Source organism: Capra hircus, chromosome 28 (assembly GCF_001704415.2).
Source record: "Capra hircus breed San Clemente chromosome 28, ASM170441v1, whole genome shotgun sequence".
Taxonomy (NCBI): domain Eukaryota; kingdom Metazoa; phylum Chordata; class Mammalia; order Artiodactyla; family Bovidae; genus Capra; species Capra hircus.
Window position 1 is genome coordinate 9,980,232 of NC_030835.1, and position 14,045 is coordinate 9,994,276.

At 53.3% G+C, this 14,045-nt stretch overlaps 1 protein-coding gene across 1 annotated transcript in view; it reads right to left on the bottom strand.

The window, feature by feature from the left end:
* The window catches only part of TSPAN14 (tetraspanin 14), a 54,164-nt gene extending 40,257 nt beyond the window's left edge, over positions 1-13,907 (bottom strand). The window contains exon 1 of the mRNA XM_018042480.1: positions 13,795-13,907. The gene's annotated coding sequence lies outside the window, so the exon portion shown is untranslated. The remainder of the gene's footprint in view (positions 1-13,794) is intronic.

Sequence of the window (14,045 nt, forward strand, 5' to 3'; positions counted from 1 at the left end):
CATGCAAATTACCCGGGAATCTTGTTAAATGCAGATTTTGCTTCAGCTGCTGTGGGGTGAGTCTGCAGGGCAACAGGCTGCCAGGTGTTGCCAGCCCGGCCCATTGACAGGCCTGCGGGCAATACTCTCAACAGTGAGGGTGTAAGAGGCCTTGAGGGAAAAGCAACAGCGCTGACCGAGAGGACCTTTAGGGCAAGTGACAGGGGAAAGCTCACCCATCTTAACTAGGGATGTCATCAGCTTTCTTGCAGGGATGCTTTAACTGTGGAATTGGTTTGGTATTTTAGGGCACCCTCACAGGTTATTTTTATTCCCATTTCACAGCTGTGGAAGCTACTCTAACCAAATGTTTATCAAAGCTGGGCTCCCTGCCCCTTGGACGTCTTCCAAGAGCACAGGCCTCCTGTGAGGCAGGGCAGGGCAGAAGCACAAAGGCCAGAGCTGTGACAAGGAGGCCGATCCCAGCCCAGCAGACAAAGGCAGGAAAGCCTGGGGACACAGGAGGCCCCCCAGGGAGTAGAGGTTGGGTGGGGGAAAGGCAGATAAAGGGCCAGAAACCCATTTTGCCTCCTGGAATTTTGAACAAAATAGAGACAAAATGTAACCTCAGCCTTCTACCCGCTATTCCACTCACTCCCAGCCCCACCTCCCAGAACTAAAGAGGATATTTAAATACAGAGGGTATCTCCATCTTATAAGTTTTATTTCTACTTTTAACAGCCTGGCCTCATTTTGGCAGGACAGAAAATAAACAGTCTTCATTCCCTCCTCCCAGGTTTGCCAGAGAGGGAGTGTGGTATGTCCAAGAAAAGGGCCAGTGCTCCTGTCTAAGGCAGGACTGTCTGTTTGAGTGGCTCCCAGTGCCACACTCAGCCCCTGAGGGGTGCTGTACGCTTTGGGGCTGCCGGTGGGAGGGTTTCCCTGTGAAAACCACAGACATCTGGGGAGGTCATCATCACCACTGCCACTCCCTCAAGAACCTGAGGGCAAAAAAACCCATGGGAAGAGATGCCCTCCGTTTACCCCATCCAATGATATTTCTCCCAAAAAAGTACCCAGAGCTGGCGAGAGGGGCTCAGTGTAGTGAACAAGCATTTTGGACTTAGTTTCACAGAACTCAAAAAGTCATGGCTCAAAAACAACCAAAGTTCATCTGAGCAACCTTTCCATCTTCCAGAGACCTACGCCCATGGAAATGAGTGATCAAGGTCACCAGGAAGGCCAGCGGCACAGCTGGGACCCAACGCTTCGCCTTACCCCCCTGTGCTTTTCCGGAGCAGCATGCTGCCTCAATCATGACCTTTCCCACCCTTGTTTGGGCCCAACTACCCTAAAAACTGGGCTTCCCTGATGGCTCAGTGGTAAGGTATCCACCTGCCGACCCAGGAGACAAGGGGTTGATTCCTGGTTTGGGAAGATCCACTGGAGAAGCAAAAGGCAACCCACTCCAGTATTCTTGCCTGGAGAATTCCATGGTCAGAGGAGCCTTGTGGGCCACAGTCCACAGGGTCACAATATAGTTGGACATAACTTGGCGACAGAACGACAACAAGCAAAAAACCCTAAAAGGTGCATCTGTGTTTCAACATTTCTGACAGCGAACCTAGCTATTTTTACTGAGTCTGGTCCAACATTTGCTGCAATAAGGGCACTCCAAGGCGGCAACCCTGTCCAGGCCTGGGACCTGCTTCCTAATTTAGGAGGTTGGCTGATAAGAGTCAGATAAGACAGCCAGGCTGATCTCAAGATGGATGGGTTTTGGAAAGATAAAATGATAAACACAGAAAGTAGTGAGAGCTCAGGAGTTCTCATACCAAACAACTCTGTGTCAAAGGCAGGGGGACAATTAGAGACTGCAGTTAAGAAAGCTGGAGATTTGTGAGCTGGGGCGGGCACACTTTCATAAAGAGTAACCCTCAGCTTGGGCTGTGACCTCACACTGAGTAAAATCAGACTCCCCAGGAGGAAGCTCAATTTGCCCACCAAAAACTGAGGATGAGAGACATTCAAATGCAAAAGGGCAGGGGACGATGGGTGTGTGGGGGGGGGGTGTAGGTGGCGTGTGCACGCTATGTCATGTCCAACTCTTGCGGCCCCCGCCAGGCTCCTCTGTCCGTGGAATTTTCCAGGCAAGAATACTGAATACCACAACCATAGAGACCCTTCAAAAGAAAGAAAAAAAAAAAAACCCGAAAAACAAAAATCACTGTTTTCTCAACTACCCCTGCCACTAAATGCTAAGAGTTTGTCCTGACATGACTCTTTCACAGAGAAGGACCAGGAGGTAAAGGAAGATCACATTTTGCACTTGGGAGTGGCTTTTTCTGCCAAAGTCCAGAAGGACGGTGCTCCCAAAGGCATCCATGAATTCAGTCTTTCTCCCTCTCTTACACATCTTCAGTGGCACGAACAGGCAAGCCCTTTCTCTGCCCCCACTGTACAAGCCAGCAGCACTGTGATCCAATAAGATGGCAAGACCCTCTTTAAACAAAGAGAAATCTCAGCACCACTGGGGAGCCGGGGGTACAGCTGGGGGAAGTGACGGTAACAGCAAGCAGACAGCACGGCATCGGCTCAGTGGGAAGATTCATGTCACAAGGGCTTCCGCTGGTGCTGTGTGCCCGCTGCCTGCTGCCTGCCCAGCCTGCCACCGCCTGCCTGAGATTCAAGAGCCCAGAGACGGCAGAACAAAGAAAAATGGCTGTGGCTCAGGCAGCGAGGAGGCTGCAGGCCGGCCGGCCAGCAAGCAGGCTTTTCTGCAGCTGAGTACTCCAGCGAGGCACAGGGACACGGGGCGCTGAAGTACAAAGGAAAGTGGGGGCCTCAAGACTGACAGCTGCCCAGGCACACGCCTGGCCCCCACCCAAGGATGCAGCTGGGCCAAGAGAGCTCAGGCAGAAACCCACTCCCAGAGGCAGCGGGCAGGTGGCTGGGCATCCCCACTCCTTGCCCAGCTGCTCAGCGCTGTTACCCAGGGAGGTTCCAGGCAGAACCTGGGGACTTGAGAGGGAAGAAGGGGAGTCTTGACAGAAGTACCCAAAGCGCAGGATCCTTCCAGACTTCTGGCGATGGGGAGTGCTGAGAGAGGGCAGGGTCGGGCTAGGCAGCTCACCCAACATCAGAGAACAGGAGAGGGGCCCTGGAGTGGCAAAGATCTGTTCATCAAAGGACTTCTATTAAGCATAATGGGCTCCCACTGCCAGGAACAATAGCTGCACTGGCCACCCCCTCTCCTCCTCCCCTCCCCTCCCCCCAAAATTGTCCACAATGAGAGGCAGCAGGAAATGGGGCAGAGCCCATGAATAGCTCCACTGTCAGGCCCCAGGCCCCACCTCCTCAGCCCCACAGGTCAGCCCTAGCTGCCACCCGGCCACAATAGAAACTTGTATGCCGCCAAGCTCCAGGCCCCACACAATAGAGCTGTGGGCATGGGAAGCTGTGGACTTCTCACGGGGCGGCATGTAAGGGCAATGGTGGGAGAGAAAGGGCAGAGATGTGGGCCTCAGACTCACCAGGGCAGGGTCATACCGAGCACATTGCTTTTTAAGGGAGCTATCTGCCAGCCAGTCCTAAAATCTCCTCCCTTCTTGCCCTGCCCTGTCTAGCATGAGGTCGCCAGAGCCAGAGAGGGGAATATTATGGTCATTTCAGGGGCACATGGTGGCCCCAGGGGTGGAGAAACTGCCAGAGCACTCCCAGGACCCCCAGAAGGATTCCCAGTAGACATGAACCCTCAAATCCATCCCAGGAAGAAAACCTCACCTGCCCTCACCCCCTGCATTTGCTCTTCAAGGAGGCTGCCTGTTCAAAACAGAAAAACTCATCTATTATTTACACCAGGTGCCTTCTAGACCAGCTTTTAAAATCACAACGTGGCAGTCCTCTCCAGAGCAGCCTGAAGTTGCACAAAGCCAGGCAGGGCTGCTGGGCAGGTAGGAGATGGGGGATCTCAGGGCGGCGGATGGTCTAGTGAGACCTGGACAAGAGGCCTCACACCAACCCCTGAAACCCAAGGAGGATCTTTTCTTCTAAAAACTGATTCCCAGCTCCTTGTTTGTTTCTCCAAGACTCCAGGTTTCATACCCAGCTCAATTCCTGCAAACTCCTGGGCTCACTCAAGTCCACCTATGACAAGTTCCCTGCGCCCAGCCTCCCCAGACCCTCCCCGTCTCTGACTGCCTCTTCACACTCTTATAATCACACTTTTGGGTGCACAGGCTGCACGGCCCACGGGGCACAGCCAAAGGCTACAAACACCAGGTGCTCCACAGGCAAGCTGACCTGAGCTGAAATGCTCAGACCACGTGGGAACGAGCCAGCACTACGGCCCCTCCAGCTCTAGGGTCTGACGGCATAAACAGAAGATCTTCCCACAAGGAAAACTCAGAAATGTTCATTTTCCCTCTTGGAACCAAAACAGCATGTTTCTTTTCTGGTCAAGCACCCCACGCCTGGATTCCCCATCTAGCCATCTCTACAACAGACCTCTGAGCGTGTGCACGCAAGGCATTCCTGCAACTTGGCTTATAGCAGCCCAACACTGAGAGCAACCTCAACGTCCATCCATAGGGGGCTGATAAAGTGAACCGTGATTGACCACACAGAGGACTACCATGCCACTGTTAGAAAGAATGGCCTGAGCTACGTGTGCTGAAATCGAACAATCCTAAGATAGACTTGAGGGTAGAAATCAACACCGTTGGGTGTGTACGGCATGGGGACAAACAAGAGGAGGGCAGACACGCTTCACTAGGCACCCAACATCTGGTGATGGTTATGCGGCCTCGGGGGAGCAGAAGTGGAGGAGTCGGGGGTGGAAATATTAATTTTCACTACATATCATATCTTTGAAATAAATATGTATTTTAAAAAATAAAACATGTATTTTTTAAAATGAAAAAATTTAAAACTGAATTGACATTTAAAACCCCTCGTTTAAGCTCAAAAAATTTGGCTTGTAGCTGTCTGCAGGCAGTTCCCTAGAACAAGAAGCGGCGGGGGGTTGTGGGGGTGCCAGTCTTTGAAATAAAGACAGACATACCGACTCATAGAACTCGCCACTCACAAGTCCTCTCCAGGTCCCAAAATAGAAAGTCTTCCTAGGAAGACCAAGAGCGGATTCCGACCAAGGCAGAAAGGAAACCTAAGTTATTCCATACAGAGGACCATCTGCAGCCAGGTCCACTCCGTCTGTGATGAGACTGTAAGACCCCCAGGATCAGGGGGTGCTGAGTCCCAGGCATCCCAGGCCTAGGCAGGGACCCTTCTCAGAGCCCTCCCCAATCATCAGTGAGGCTCAAGGTCCTCGTGTTACGAACCCATCCCAATTTTAGCAGCTGAAGAAAGCTATTTCAACAGATTTCTAGGCCTGGCCCAACTCCAAGGACAAGCTAAAAACAGTTTTTCCAAAATCCCAGCTCTAAACTCCAATCCCTTAACCACTAAACTCCCTGCACCTTTCAGGAAATGCAAGTTGCAGAATGGAGCTGCGAGATGGGTGTGCACGCTTGCTCCTTACTAAAGGGATACATACATGTTGTTTAAAAGCCTACTTTAACTGACACATCAATAAATACTCTGCACTCAGAAGCACTGATGTATTTCCTCCCAGTGATTTTCCCCCTAAGGGACAACAGAATAACTATCTCAGTCTCTCTTCGGCTTCTGAGGGGTATGACACATTGCCTATTAGAACCAGGATGGGCCAGACCATTGGAGTGAGGCCACTTGGAAGGCAGGGAGTGAGTGCTTCCTGGATGGAGCTCTCTCTACCTAGCAGAGGTCCTCTGCCCCACCCCCAGCCCACCACAAAGATCCCCTAAGGACTTGCAGAGTGCCCAGGCCACAGAGAAGGGTGGCTAGAAATGGGGGAGGTATAAGTTTGGCTCCCCTACTCTGTAAGAGGCTTTCTGATGAGTGTTCAATGTTCAACAAGGAGGCTGGAAATAAAGGAGTACAAATGAGACATCATGACAAGCAGAATCACACAGGCAGCCAGAGCCCTTGGACCTCAGCTACTGGAAACAAGTTCCTGGCCCTTCAGTGGGCCCTCAGGAGCTGTGGCCCATCAGACCACCAACCCTCCATCAGACCAAGGCTAGCCTCTCCCGCGGTCTTTCTGCATGAGTGAGCAGGGCTCCCACACCCAGGTAGGCACTGATGCTCAACACACTGAATCCTACAGCATCCCAGCTGGCACCTCCCCCCTTGCCCCTCCCCACATGTCTTCTCACAGAAAGAGCATCAGGACTCCCCAGCCTAGAGGAGCCCCAGAAAGAGCTGCACACGGCACCCCTGCACCAGGGTACACGCCACTGGCTCCTCCCTGCTCCCTTGGGAATGAATACCTCAATGCAGCTACCGGCTCTTTTGTTGTTGACAGGCCCCTTGTTTATATCATTACTTGTATTTCACAGGAAGCAACTAGGACAAAGGAGACGATGACAGCAGAGGCAGGATAGGTGCACAGAGCCACTGTTCCCCTGCTGGGGTGGAAGCCAGCCTTCAGGAAGTGGGGAAGGCTCCGAGCCCCGCAGCCAGCAGGTTTTCTCCACACTCCCTTTTTTTTCTCACAACAGCGGGTGGCGTCATTCCTAAAAAGCTGGCTACTGAGACGTGAACACCTCCAAAAGTAGCAGACACACCCAACAGGGTCATCTGTGCAGGTGTGAGCAAACAGACAAGAAGGGCAGAGAGAACCAGGAGGATGGGAAGGCCACAGACAGCGGAAGGAAGCAGCTGGGGGTAGGGGGGGATCCGGCCAGAAGGCCCTGGAGCTGCAGCAGTGGAGCAGGGTGGGGAGGGGAGAGTCACCCACTGCACCTCCCTTGGCCCAGGTCAGGCACTTTAGATAGTTGTATCCAAGGCCTATGGGAGAGAAACAGATCCATAAAGTTGTCGGACTGGTTTGCCCAGAATGCGGAGAACAGGAAACACAAAGTACAGGGGCCAAGGAAAAAGGGTCAAGTAGCCAGAGTTGTCCAGAGTCAAAAGGCTGTTATCTGGCTCCCAACACATCTGGCAACAAGGGCAGCCAGCACTGGGGGGCCACAGGGAACCAAGGCTGAGGGTTCACCCAAGGCTGTTTTCTGGGTGCAGAAGGTGGTCAAGGGGCTCCAGGGGCCAAGGAGCCAGTAAATGCTGACAAGAAAAGGACCAGGGTTTCTGGAAACAAGAGAGTGATGCCCACAAAGAGAGTACCACTCTTGAGCGACAAGCGTGAGTAGTGATGAGCTCAGGCCAATGTGAGAAGCGTGGGCAAGACCGAACAAAGGCTGAAGCTAGCCTCATACACTGACAGTCTCTTTGACCGAGCTAGTCAGGCTCCTCTGAGCCCGCTGCCCCTTCTGTCTCTGTCCTGGTAGATTCCGGTTTTAGCAAGAATCCCACTAAGGCAGTTTAGGCAGGCTCCCCCACCCCTCCACTGCTGGTCACCTGGCACGTCTGACCAAATCCTCACCTTCCTAGTGCAGCATCCCCCACATGTTATCTGATCACCCTAGCCTGACTTCAGCAAGAATTCTGTTAGGTCTGTTAACAAAGAACTACCCTACCCTCTCATAAATTCTCCATCCTTCCACCCCTACCCCTACTCTGCTCCCTGGCTGTAAATTCCCACTTTTCCCTGTAATATTTGGGGTTGGGCCCAATCTCTCTCCCTTACTGCAAAACCCCATTGTTATAGTCTTTACACCTATCACGACAGTCCTGAAGAAAGTCTACCTTACTGTGTTCACAAGCGTCAGAATAATTTTTTTTTTCTTTTAACAGTATGGAGCTCTACGTCTTCCTGGACCCAGAGTGTGAGAACAACCGGGGGTGGCATTTGGGGCTGGACGCTGGCCTCCCCCAGGAAGCCCCAGGGACAGATTCTGTCTGCCTAGCCCAGAAGTAAAGGGCTGAAACCAGCTACAGAGCAGCCAGACATCAGGGAGGTCACCTGGAGAGGAAACAGAGTCTCTTTGCAGCAATGGTCACTCGCTGGACAATCAGAGCCCTTCCTTGGAGCAGCTGGTGGCTGCAGCCGGGAGTCCTGGAAAGAGCCAGGTCCTGAGCACAGCCTGAACGGGCACTCCAGACTGAGCCTCAAAACACACCAAAAGCTGAAAGCCACACCATGGCCTGAACTTGAGCAGGGTGTATGGGGCCCAGTTGCCTCTCCGTGGGAGACCAAATCTGAAGCTGGGGCGATCATATTCCTTATTCCCACCTGCCACTTCCCACGGTGCCCTGGGGGGGCTTCTGATGCATAATTGCAGACCCTGCCTTAGGACTGTGTCCAGGGATATGCTGCTCCCCTCGGCCCTCCCAGGCTCACCACTCGGACCTCAGGGTATGGATTGAAGAGATTCAGGAAACACTCTTATAATTCCAACTGCTGTTTGAGGGCCCCTCTCCTGAGTATCAGGACAACACTTTCCTCAAAGTTTTGTTTTGTTTTTTAACTTTTTGGGCCCTGTAAAATAGACTGGCACAGTCCCCAGTGGTTAGTACAGATAGACAGGGAAAACTCAGACATGGGGGAGGTTCATCAACCCTTTTCTCAGAGTCAACCTTTGCTCAGCCCCACAGCATGACTTCTCCCCAAACCTTACCCATGCAGAAAAGCCTGGCCTCAGATCTCCCAAATTCCAGGGGGACACAGAGGCAGCACCAGGAATGCACCTGACTAGGATCCCAAAGGCCCCACCACCACAGCTCACAGCCACTAGACACAGGCAGACAGAGCCCAGGAAGGGAGAGGCCAGTCCCTCCAGCTGTCCAGGTGATGGACACCAGGGCTCCAGGAACTTCTCTCTGGCTGCTGAGTGAGGGAGACAGAACAGACCTCCAGAAGCCTGCCCAGGCCCACCGTATCTCAGATTACCAGGCCTGCTGTCTCCTAAGAGAAAACCACAGCCCCGCCCAGCCCCACTGGACCCCCACCAGGCCCAAGAATGGAGAAAGTGGGGTTCTCAGAACCCGCAGCTGGTGAGCACTTTGCTGGGAGCCATCAGAGTCATGGCAGCAGTCCCAAACCAGAGTATATCAGCCTAGCTCAAGAGCTGCACATCCTGCATCGCAAACCTGAAATGTGTACGCTTCACAGCAACTCCACCGGCAACAGGGAGGGCAGATTCACTTTACAGATGAAAACACCAAGTCCAAGAAAGATAGGAAAAAAATCCAAAGGCTTGTCTAGGTCACTCAGCTACAAAGTAGGTGCAACTCGAAAGCTGGCCTCATCACTGTCCACTCTGTGTGATGGACAACATTCTTCACTGTACATTTAATCGGCAAAGGCACTGTTGCCCACTGGCCAGGTCAGACCCTCTGCTAGTCCAACACACGACTTTTCTGTCTGAACCAAAAAAACATGCTGTTAAAGGAGAAAACAGATGTTGACATATTATGAATTACCCCCATTGCTATAATGAAGATAAGACAAACCAGGAATGTTGGCATTCACTTAGACCAAAGACTTTTTCAAAAAACTGGTGTATGTAGCCCCCTGAGCACTCTGATGACCAAGCAAAATCGAGACCATTGCTGCAGACCACCGTTACCTCTCCCTGTATTCCTGATAGGAAAACAGAAGCCCTGAAAAAGGAGGAAACATGCCTAAAGATAGTGAGTTAACCACAAGCAGAAGAACCTGAGGTCTCACCACCTCCACCAGGGTTTCCTGGCCTTGCTGGAAGTCACCAGGGACAAAGCAGGCAACAGAGCACAAAAGCAGGGTCCAAAGTGTAGCTGGCTCTTGGACACCCTGCAAGGGTGGCCCAGGTGGGAAAATGCAATTGACAAAGGGGTCCCACCCGCTTCACAGGCCAGAGAACCACCCCAAACCCACATCCAAGCCTGATCTCCATGTGGCTCCATCCTTTAGGTAACATCACCACTTTACCTCTCCACACCCCGAGGCCTGCAAACTCAGCCTTGGAATCTCACTGGTGGAAGGGGAACGGCAGAGCCTATGGGGGTATTTCTGCCTGCTCCTGCTTGCAAGAAAATTGGCTGCCCCTACTCGCCACATACAGAGTATGAGGAAGACAAGAAATCCAAGGATTGATGTGTCAGGGCAGAGACAGGGAGCAGGAGCCTGCTTCCCGTCCCACGGGTAATACCATCCCTCTTAAAGGCCACAGGACCCAGCAGCAGCAAACAGGGATCCTGGAACCCAGTTCACAGCCCTGAGCGCCAGGCAAGGAGCTAAACAAGTGCTTAATGAGAATCCCTGGCTAGGGTCTCTGCACCAGTCCTTGGGCCCACGAACTGATGACTGAATAAATGAATAAGAAAAGGAGAACCCAAGGAACTCAGAATAACTTGTCCAGAGTCAGACGAACAAGTTGCTTCTGCAGACCACCTCTTGCTATGCTAATAAGCATTTTTGTTCACCATACCTCTGCTCTTCAAATGTGACACCTCAATTCATCTCTAACCTAAATGACATTTCTTTGACTAATTCATGATTGATGTTCCTGGTGACACAGAAACATATGACACTCAGATCTAGACCTTGGAAATAAGCTACAGAGACAGCACAGTGCTGGGCAGGTGGCAGACATCAGTGCTGTTCCCCAAATGTTTCCAGTCCTCTTTTGCTCCCCACCCTGCAGGGAAGTATGGCCATGTGACTGTTTTGGCTACTGAAATGCCACTTCTAGGTGGAAGCTTTAGGAGCCAGGGTGAGATTCACCGTGCTCCCTGTCTCCAGGTCCAAGTGACCAGGAGCGTTCCAATTAATCCGCATGGGTCCCATGGTGAGAACAACATAAAGCAGATATGCGATGGATGTGGTGTGAGTAAGAAATAATCCTTCATTGCTTCAGGCCTCTGAGATTTGAGGATTGTTACAACGGCAAACCCTGATCTATCTAGACAACTACAGGCAATGACTCACTCCCCAATCTTCTGTGCATGGTAGTGCTGGCCTTCCCATCCCCTGGCCTTAGGGAGATAAAAGCTACACTGACAGTCAACCAGCAGGGGTTCAGAGACACCTGCTTTGTGCCCAGACAGATGAAATGCTTTCAGAAGCAGAGGATATGAGGACCTGCACTGAAGAATTTACTAGCTCCTCTGTGGGCCAGGCTCTTCAGGGTACTTAATCAACTTGAATCACTTCTGAGAGGAGGCTTTATCTAATTTATCTAATTAGATATGAGAAAACCCAGTTCACATTCAGACCTCACTCGGTGACCTCTCTGGGCCATGGTTTCACCATCTGTAAAGTGGGACATTAACATTACCCACTGTACTGTGTTCTTTCAAGGATTAAATGAATGAATACAAATAAAGCTTCTTGGATAGTATGTGATATGTCTCAATAAACACTAAGTCTTAATAAACACGATTACTACACATTTAAACATTCCATGTAATTGCTATAAGCTTGTCCGTAACTCCTCCAGTTTTTAAATCCAGCAAAGGTTTCCCAGGACTGGCACAATGGCACTTTGTAAGCATTGCCAAGCTGAATTCTGTCTCAGTAAAAGTTGAAGTCAAATCCCTGAGCACAAGGTAACCCTAGTGTGAGGCCTCAGGAGATGCTTCCACAATGCAGACCTGCCAGAACTCCCAGTTTCCTGGCCTCTCTGGAAACTTCACTACCACCAGGACCTATGGGGCAGAGCTCCCTCCCCTCCCCCATGGAGAATGTGTTCTGTCCTCCCATTCTCAAATGCAGGATGGGAGGGATGGGAGGCACCCTCACCGGCCTCAGAGATTTGCACAGCTACCCAGCTGGTAAAGGATGGAACTTTCCTAAGCAGTCAACCCTTCTGCGGTTCCTTCCTTTCCCTGCCCTTTCTTGCTAGAGGCAGCTACAAACCTCAGGATGCATCAGTGGGCTTGAACTCGTGTGCCTGAACAGTGCTGCTAAGCTGAGACTGAGTTCAGATTAATAAACACTACAGAGCATGTACTACATGTCCAGCCTAGGTTCTAAGACCACATAGAACTGACAGCCAATCAGGGAGCTGTGAGCCTAGAGCAGGGCTTGCAACAATGCCTGGCACCCCACAGATTCTCAACCACGCTTTGTTGAATGAACTGAAGACCATGTTTAGTGGTTCGAGCAGTGGAGTTCAGAGACAAGTGCGGATGCAGGAAGGCAGGAGGGGAAATTCATCTAGTAGCTGGGCCTCCAAGGCCTGACCCCCAGACATCATGGATCCTCAAAGATAAGACAAAGCTTGGATGGAGAAGGAAATGGCACCCCACTCCAGTACTCTTGCCTAGAAAATTCCATGGATGGAGGAGCCTGGTGGGCTACAGTCCATGGGTCGCAAAGAGTCGGACACGACTGAGCGACTTCACTAATCGCAGTAAAACTAATTTGTCTATATTAAACTTGGCCTGATTAAAAAAAAAAAAAAAGACAAAGCTTGGAGATAGCAGACAGAGGAGCTGGAAGGACATGTGGGGCCATCACGGAGGAGTATGAGTTTCATTCTGAGGGTGCTTGGAGGATCCCTGGAAACAAGGGCGCTCAGCCTTCCACAGGGCTTACCGAAGGCTAGAGGTGATGTAGGGGTACTGGGGTGCTCTAATGACTGAGGCGCCAGCTTTCGCTTCACCAACAGGGAAGGGTGACCCAAGCACTCTGCAGGCACTAACTTCCTGTACCCTGAGGTCAAGGGGAAGGGGAAAGGTTACCCTGAAGGATTTGGCAAGCAGCTCCACCCACTTTTATCAACCAGAGGGCAACCCCCATCTCAGAAGAGGGGAGGAATCCTATGGAGCTGACTGTGGTTCAGACAGCACACCTGCACAGGCTCCAGGGCAATGCCCTGCACTCAGGGCCCAGGTTGACTTGATGCCCCTAGACCCCACCACCAGGGACAGCCTGCGAGCTGGTACACTGCTGCTGGATCCAGCTGCCAGCCCAGCACCGGGGCCAGCCGCTTCCCCACGACTCCCAACAGCACGGACTGCTTCCAGAGAGAGACCAACTTCGTGTTACCCCGGATTCGTGTCCCAGCGGCCCCGATGCACAAGTCCCTACACAAACACATACACACAGCCTAGCTACCAATACCATCACCCCTACCGGGCAGGAGCAGTGGCCCGGGACGAGCGAACTCCACAGCCGCAGACCCAACTCGACCGAAGTTCCAGTTACATCAGGAGTTGGGTTTGCTCCCAAGCACAACCCCAAACGACCAACACGGAGAAGCAGGATCACCATCTACTCAAACTCCGTCCGCCCCAAATCCGTGAAAGGCAGAATGGGACTCAGGGCCAGGGTGGGAGACTGGGAGCACACTTGCGGTGGGGCAGGGGAGGGGACCGCCCTCCCCGGTCGGCGCCATCCTCCACCCTCTAGCCCGAGCTCCGGGCGGCCGAGGGTCGGTGGCGAACCGAAAGGAGTGCCCATCCCAAGGCTCGCGGCTGGGGAGGGGAGCAGAGCCCAGGACCACGGCGATCTGACCCCTCCCTCCCCGAGTGCTCTCACCCACGCCCGGCCCCAGCAGGCACCCGTCCCGGAACGCGGACAGGGCGAGGGCGACAGAACCCCGAGCGCCAGCCGGGTCGACCGCTGCGGCTCTCTCTCCTCTTGGTGCCCGAGTTCGGCTCAGCGGGGTCCCGGCCAAGGCCTCAGCCCCTCGCAGGCAATCTGAGCAGACAAAGCCAGCGCTGGCCGCCGGGCCGCCCCGGGCCAGAAGCGAGGACGCTGGAGGGACCGACCCTGCACCAGGGGATCAGTCCTTGTACCCAGAGGGCGCTGGGGGGAGTAGAGGGGATCGGCTTCAGACAATGAGCGGGGCAGGGCCCGACGCTCCAGCGGGGGCCCCGCGCTCTACTCACCCGGGCGCGGTGGCGGCGGCGGCGGCGGCGGCGACAGCAGCGACGCGGCCGGGCTCGGCCAAGGAAGTTAGAGCAAGTTCGGCGGCGCGGGGCGGTAGGGCGCGACTCAGGCCGTCCGAGCGCGGGGGCGGGGCGCGGAGGGCGGGGCCGGGGGCGCGGCGCCGGGTGGCTGCTGAGAAAGGGGCGCCGCTTCCCTGGGCCGCCCGGCGCGGCGCCGCCCTCCGCGCCCCGCCCCCGCCGGTAGCCCCGCC